Below are 8,395 nucleotides of genomic sequence, written 5' to 3' on the forward strand. Positions count from 1 at the left end.
CATGGGCCTCGTTTGCATTTATAATGTCGAGTAAGGACACAGCAATAACTTTACTCTGAAGGATCAAACACACCGTTCTGGTTTTAGTGAAGAAGATATTCATTGATCTGAAGTGTGGGGTAGATGACGTGGAAAATGCTGCCTGGTGTCATGGTCTAACAGGTCATTGGATTCTGCTTACAGTTTCTAAACCTTCCTGCTGTGTTGTTGGTGGCACAACGGGAGCATGTGGATTAGTGAACTGTGTGTCCGAATGTCACCATGTGTACACCGACTTGCCGTCTGGTGTGATATTGGCTATTTGGGCAGAAATGCGGCGTTGTAAGCTCCGCGTCCCCTGTGTTAATCCTTCTAAAGTGCCCCGCAACTTCCGTGTGCAGGAAAACCCGGAGCTTGTGATCTGTCAAGGTATGCCTTGGTTATTATAGATCAGAATTTAAAAACAAAATGACGTGCAAATACTTAATATTTGTTTAATAAAATATTGGCACGGCTTAAAATATTTCATATCATTTTTCAAAATATTAACTTTTATTGTATTTGTTTTCACAAAGTGGTTTTTAATTAAATTTGAAAATCAGAACATTTATGCTCAGTAACATTTGTAGTTTAATTATTTGGGGGATTCGATTCGGAAATGGCTGTAATGGAATTCTCCATTTTGATAGGAGGACCATTCCCACGTGATCTCAGGGACGTTCCCAAACTGTCTGCGTCCCTGGGATCCGTGGGTCTTCACACAGGTGACAGCTGCAGGCCCCCGACCGGAACTCTGTGCGGCCTGGGAACCTGGAGGTCTGCTTGGGAATATTTTGTGTGTCTGAGGTGTACTCCAGAGGTTCGCCTCCGACCGCAATTTCAGGACATTGCTTCACTGAAATGAAGATATCTCTGTGGGGTGGAGAATTGACATTGTAATCCATGCAATAATGAACATGCACCGCTGATAATACAAAGACTCATCTCATTGGATGACCAGAACTCCCTTCTCCATATAACCATAAACTCCCTTTAACTGCAGCTAGCAGCGATCTTCTAATTCTGGAACAGGCAACATTCCCCAACCTTTGATCATACACATGGCAAAACTTCAGCAGCAATCAGCGATCTTCCTCCCTGATAGTGACAATCCAGAGTTGTTGTCATTTAACGGTGTGTTTTACCACTCAAACCTTAACAGGAAAATGTACTGGGGAAATATTCTGTTCTTCTCGAGATGAATATCGGCCATGTGGAGCAAAGGACGGTGGGTAAGATAACTAACCCTCCATGTGTCTGTTGTGATGGCTACAACCCCACAATGCATTCTTCAATACACACATTTAGGACGTGCATCATTGGCCTTTGTCCATCACTCACAGATTGCAAAGATTTCAGATCACCTTCCTGTAAATAATAATCTCAGCACAAAGGACTGGAGATCAGCTCGTGCGCTGGCTTCCCTCCCAGGGTTGAATTCAACATTGTTCTCTCTATCCCTGCCCCAGTAACACAATTTTTCTCTCTATCCCTGCCCCAGTAACACAGACACAAATGGCTGTCCTGTGGACTACCCTTTGGTTCTGTGTAGGTTCTGTAAAATTGGAGTTTCTTTGGCAAACACTGTGAATACGAGAGCTGGTATGACTTGTGTATGAAGCTCCTGCACTGAAGTAAAACATAACGTGTTGCTAAAGAAGAAAATTAATGACTCAACATGTTACCATTCAGAAGAATGAGAGGTGACCTTATTGATACAGATAAGGTAATGAGGGGGCTCGACAAGGTGGATGCAGATAGGATGTTTCCACTAATAGGGGAAACTAACATTAGGTGACATAGATAGAATAAGGAGCTGCCCATTTAAAACTGAGATGAGGAGAAATTTTTTCTCTCAGAGGGTTGTAAATCTGTGGAATTCTCTGCCCCAGAGAGCTGTGGAAGCTGAGTCATTGAATATATTTAAGGCGGAGATAGACAGAGTTTTGAGTAATAAGGGAGGGAAGGACACGAAAGTGGAGCTGAGTCCATGATCAGATCAGCCATGATCTTATTGAATAGTGGAGCAGTTTCGAGGGGCTGAATGGCTGCCTCATGCTCCTATTTCTTATGTTCTTGTGACTAGAAAGGTGAAGTAAAGCTGACTCACCACACATCAAGTTGGATCTGTTATTGAGCACGCGTTCCGTATATTCTCTGGGTTACAGCTTCACTGCTTATGAGGCAAAATACTGAATAAGTGCATAAGAACGCGAGAAATAAGAGCAGGAGTCGGCCATTCATTCCTTCGAGCTTGCTCCGTCGTACAATGAGAACATGGCTGATCTTCTACCTCAACTCCACTTTCCCACACTATCCCTATATCCCACGATTCACTTAAGATCCAAAAATCTGTCGATCTCTGTCTTGAATATGCACAACGACTGAGTTGCCACTGCCATTTGTGGAATATAATCGCAAAGATTCACAATTCTCTGAGTGAAGAAATGTTTTCTCATCTCAGTAACTGGTGGGGTGCCCCAGGGATCAGTGCTGGGACCCCAACTATTTACAATCTATATTAACGACATGGAAGAAGGGACCGAGTGTAACATAGCCACATTGGCTGACGATACAAAGATGGGAGGAAAAGCAACGTGTGAGCAAGCAAAAAATCTGCAAAAGGACATAGACAGGATAAGTGAGTGGGCAAACATTTGGCAGATGGAGTATAATGTTGGAAAGTGTGAGGTCATGCACTTTGGCAGAAAAAATTAAAGAGCAAGTTATTATTTAAATGGAGAAAGATTGCAAAGTGCTGCAGTACAGCGGGACCTGGGGGTACTTGTGCATGAAACACAAAAGGTTAGTATGCAGGTACAGCAAGTGATCAGGAAGGCCAATGGAATCTTGGCCTTTATTGCAAAGGGGATGGAGTGTAAAAGCAGGGAAATCTTGCTGCAGTTATACAGGATATTGGTGAGGCCACACCTGGAATACTGCGTGCAGTTTTGGTTTCCATATTTGCAAAAGGATATACCTGCTTTGTAAGCAGTTCAGTTAATGTTCACTAGGTTGATTATGGAAATGAGGGGGTTGACTTATGAGGAAAGGTTGAGTAGATTGGGCCTCTACTCATTGCAATTCAGAAAAATGAGAGGTGATCTTATCGAAACGTATAAGATCATGTTGGGGCTTGACAAGGTGAATGCAGAAAGGATGTTTCCACTGATGTGGGAGACTAGAACTAGGGGGCATAATATTAGAATAAGGGGCCCCCCATTTAAAACTGAGATGATGAGAAATTTCTTCTCTCAGTTGGTTGTAAATCTTGGAATTCGCTGCCTCAGAGAGCTGTGGAAGCTGGGACATTGAATAAATTTAAGCCAGAAATAGACAGTTTCTTAAATGATAAGGAAATAATGGGTTATGGGGAGTGTGCAGGGAAGTATAACTGAGTCCATGATCGGATCAGCCATGATCCTATTCAATGGTGGAGCAGGTTCGAGGGGCAGTATGGCCCTGCAATAAAGATACTGCAGTTATCATGGGCGACTTTAATCTACATATTGATTGGGCTAGACAAACTGGTAGCAATGAGGTGGAGGAGGATTTCCTGGAGTGTATTAGGGATGGTCTTCTAGACCAATGTCTTGAGGAACCAACTAGAGTGCTGGCCATTCTAGACTGGGCGATGTGTAATGAGAGAGGACTAATTAGCAATCTTGATGTGCGAGGCCCCTTGGGAAAGGGTGACCATAATATGATAGAATTCTTTATTAAGATGGAGAGTGTCACAGTTAATTCAGAGACTAGGATCCTTAACTTAAGGAAAGGTAACTTCGAAGGTATGAGACATGAATTGGCTAGAATAGACAGGTGAGTGATACTTAAAGGGTTGATGGTGAATCAGCAATGGCAAACATTTAAAGATCACATGGATGAACTTCAACAATTGTACGTCCCTGTCTGGAGTAAAAATAAAACGGGGAAGGTGGCTCAACCGTGGCCAACAAAGGAAATTAAAGATAGTGTTAAATTCACGGAAGAGGCATATAAATTCGTCAGAAAAAGCAGCAAACCTGAGGACTGGGAGAAATTTAGAATTCAGCAGAGGAGGACAAAGGTTTAATTAGGAGGGGGAAAATAGAGTATAAAAGGAAGCTTGCTGAGTACATAAAAACTGACTGCAAAAGCTTCGATAGATACTTGAAGAGAAAAAGATTAGTGAAGACAAATGTAGGTCCTTTGCAGTCAGATTCAGGTGAATTTATAATGGAGATAAAAGAATTGGCGGACCAGTTGAACAAATACTTTGGTTCTATCTTCATGAAGGAAGACACAAATAACCTTCCGGAAATACTAAAGGACCGAGGATCTAGTGAGAAGGAAGAACTGAAGGAAATCCTTATTAAGCGGGAAATTGTGTTAGGGAAATTGATGGGATTGAAGGCCGATAAATCACCGGGGCCAGAGAGTTTGCATCCCAGAGTACTTAAGGAAGTGGCCCTAGAAATAGTGAGGATGATTTTTGAGGATGTAACTAGTAGAGTGGATAAGGGAGAACCAGTGGATGTGGTGTATTTGGACTTTCAAAATGCTTTTGGCAAGGTCCCACACAAGAGATTGATGTGCAAAATTAAAGCACATGGTATTGGGGGTAATGTACTGATATGGATAGAGAACTGGTTGGCAGATAGGAAGCAGAGAGTCGGGATAAAGGGGTCCTTTTCAGAATGGTAGGCAGTGACTAGTGGGGTGCCGCAGGGCTCAGTGCTGGGACCCCAGCTCTTTACAATATACATTAACGATTCAGCTGAGGGAATTGACTGTAATATCTACAAGTTTGCAGATCACTCTCAACTGGGTGGCGATGTGAGCTGTGAGGAGGATGCTTAGAGGCTGCAGGGTGACTTGGACAGGTTAGGTGAGTGGGCAAACGCATGGCAGATGCAGTATAATGTGGATAAATGTGAGGTTATCCACTTGGGTGGCAAAAACCCGAATGCAGAATATTATCTGAATGGCGGAAGATGAGGAAAAGGGGAAGTGCAACGAGACCTGGGTGTCATGTTACATCAGTCATTGAAAGTTGGCATGCAGGTACAGCAGGTGGAGATGAAGGCAAATGCTGTGTTGGCCTTCATAGCTAGGGGATTTGAGTACAGGAGCAGGGTGGTCTTACTGCAGTTGTGCAGGGCCTGAGTGAGGCATCACCTGGAGTATTGTGTTAAGTTTTGGTCTCCTAATCTGAGGAAGGATGTTCTTGCTATTGAGGGAGTGCAGCGAAGGTTCACCAGACTAATTTCCAGGATGGCAGGACTGACATATGAGAAGAGACTGGACCTGTATTCACTGGAGTTTGGAAGGATGAGAGGGGATCTCATCGAAACATATAAAATTCTGACAGGTTAAATACAGGAAGAATGTTCCCGATGTTGGGGCAATCCAGCATCAGGGAACATAGTCTAAGGATAAGTGGTAAGTCATTTAGGACTGAGATGAGGAGAAACCTCTTCACTCAGAGAATTGTTAACCTGTGGAATTCCCTGCCGCAGAGAATTGTTGATGCCAGTTCATTGGATGTATTCAAGAGGGAGTGAGATGTGGCACTTACGGCTAAAAGGATCAAGGGGTATGGAGAGAAAGCAGGAAAGGGGTACTGAGGTGAATGATCAGCCATGATCTTATTGAATGGTGGTGCAGGCTCAAAGGGCCGAATGGCCTACTCCTGCACCTGTTTTCTATGTTTCTATGTTTCTATACTTAATATAGGGTGGCCAGTTCACATCAGGGCAGCATAGACCATTGGTCACAGACCGAATGATGAAAAGTGCAAATGATAAAGTAGAAAACTACTGAAACTCTCGTTGACACAGGCATGTCTTTCAAATCCTCAGCTGGGGATGAGTTTGCTCTTGGTACTTATATTCCACTTTGTCAAATGCTGTTCTTTACTCGATCTGAACTTCACGTCTTCCTGCCTTTTCATTTTTTCATTGAGGTGTTCAATCCCACCCTTTCCCTTTCCCTTTGCTCTCCTTGAACCTTTGTTGGTTTCTCTCTGTTCCATCACCATTCCAGGTGTTACTGCGTCGGTTCGTAGTGCATAAAATGGTCATGTGACCAAATGCTCTCAGAACTCAACAGGAGCCCGATAATTTCAGCCGAACATCACGCACTGCTTGTAGCGCAAGATTGTTTGTGTGAGAGCGGTTATATCTTCAGATCCTCAGTGGGATTACTTATGGAGTGCACAGCTCGCAGTCTGGACGCAAACCGCTCATATTTCCGCTCATATTGCCCAGTCAATATCCACCGTGAGGCTCTGTAATTGCAAACGTAACATTCCTCAAAGCAAAGAGCTATTTCCAAAACCGAAAAACGTGCAGACCAAATGCACTATTTCCTCTTCACACTTCAGACTGCACTTCCTCAGCGGGGACAATGCTAGAAATACACAGCCATCAACAATTGAATAATCGGTGTTTGTAACACAGTAGGAGGCCATTCTGTCCAGCACATATCTGCCAGCGGTTTGTTGGAGTAATCGAACACGACTCCCTCTGCTCTGCTCTCTCCCTCCATAGTCTTGTGTCTTCATCTGAGTCAAATATTGCTCACTTTTGCCTCAGAAGTTGCAGTGGTGTCTGCCTCAAGTACTTCCTGTCGACAAGAATTCCCCTTCCCCAAAAACTCCTCCTGTACAAACATCATTTATTCTCTCCTCTTACTCTCTTAATGTTTGTATAAACAGTGGAATAGTGTTTCCAGATTATAGAACATAAGAACATAAGAAATAGGAGCAGGAGTAGGCCATACAGCCCTCGAGCCTGCTCCGCCATTCAATAAGATCATGGCTGATCCGATCATGGACTCAGCTCCACTTCCCCGCCCGCTCCCCATAACCCCTTATCCCTTATTGTTTAAGAAACTATTTCTGTCTTAAATTTATTCAACGCCCCAGCTTCCACGGCTCTCTGAGTCAGCGAATTCCACAGATTTACAACCCTCTGAGAGAATAAATTTTTCCTCAGCTCTGTTTTCGATGGGCGGCCCCTTATTCTAAGATCATGCCCTCTAGTTCTAGTCTCCCCCATCAGTGGAAACATCCTCTCTGCATCTACCTTGTCAAGTCCCCTCATAATCTTATACATTTCAATAAGATCACCTCTCATTCTTCTGAACTCCAAAGAGTAAAGGCCCAACCAACTCAACCTTTCCTCATAAGTCAACATAGAAACATAGAAACAGAGAAAATAGATGTAGGTGTAGGCCATTCGGCCCTTCGAACTTGCACCACCATTCAATATGATCATGGCTGATCATTCACCTCAGTACCCCTTTCCTGCTTTCTCTCCATACCCCTTGATCCCTTTAGCCGTGAGGGCCATATCTAACTCCCACTTGAATATATCGAATGAACTGTCATCAACAACTATCTGCAGTAGGGAATTCCACAGGTTCACAACTCTCTGAATGAGGAAATTTCTCTTCATCTCTGTCCTAAATGGCTTACCCCTTATCCTTAGACTATGTCCCCTGGTTCTGGACTTTCCAAACATTGGGAACATTCTTCCTGCATTTAAACTGTCCAGTCCCATCAACCTAGTGAACCTTCTCTGAACTGCCTCCAAAGCAAAGATATCCTTTCATAAATATGGAAACCAAAACTGCATGCAGTATTCCAGGTGTGGCCTCAACAATACCCTGTATAATTGTCGCAAGACTTCCCTGCTTTTATACTCCATTCCCTTTGTAATAATGGCCAAGATTCCATTGGTCTTCCTGATCACTTGCTGTATTTGCATACTATTCTTTTGTGTTTCATGCACAAGTACCCCCAGGTCCCGCTGCATTGCAACATTTTGCAACCTTTCTCCATTTAAATATTAACTTGCTCTTTGATTTTTCAGCCAATGTGCATGACCTCACACTTTCCAACATTTTCCTCCATCTGCCAAATTTTTGCCCACTCACTTAGCCTGGGGCAACTGTGGGACCAGACTGCTTCCAGGCATCCACAATGAAGCACTCTTTATTTTGGAAAAGTAAAACTGAGAGTGGATAAGTTCCAACCTGGTCAGAGCAATCTGAAGTTTTAATTCATTGACATCCTGGTTAAAGATGTCTTGTAACATGTGCCTGCGTCAGTCTCTGTGGCACAATGGGTTAGTGCGTTCTGCTATTAACCGAAAGGTTGGTGGTTAGAGCCCACCCTGGGACAAAGCCTTTAACTGTTAATTTTCCCTCTGAGGATTCAATGCCCCACAGTTCCAGATTGTCAATGTGCATTTTGGCTGCGCGAATATATTCCGAAAACATTGCCAGCTGCGGCTGTTATCCAGTGAGTTTCCACTACAATACATTTGGGAGCATTCAGTTCAAGTAAAACGATTAAAAAAATAGACTGATCATGTTCCTGCAGCAAACGCAT

At 43.4% G+C, this 8,395-nt stretch overlaps 1 non-coding gene across 1 annotated transcript; it reads left to right on the forward strand.

Moving 5' to 3' along the window:
- Positions 1–8,111: 8,111 nt before the first annotated feature.
- On the forward strand, positions 8,112–8,185 carry trnan-auu (transfer RNA asparagine (anticodon AUU)). Its single transcript has one exon. It is a non-coding gene; the product is annotated as a tRNA-Asn (tRNA).
- Positions 8,186–8,395: the final 210 nt, after the last annotated feature.

The sequence above is a fragment of the Pristiophorus japonicus genome, unplaced genomic scaffold (genome assembly GCF_044704955.1).
Source record: "Pristiophorus japonicus isolate sPriJap1 unplaced genomic scaffold, sPriJap1.hap1 HAP1_SCAFFOLD_113, whole genome shotgun sequence".
NCBI classification, from domain to species: domain Eukaryota; kingdom Metazoa; phylum Chordata; class Chondrichthyes; family Pristiophoridae; genus Pristiophorus; species Pristiophorus japonicus.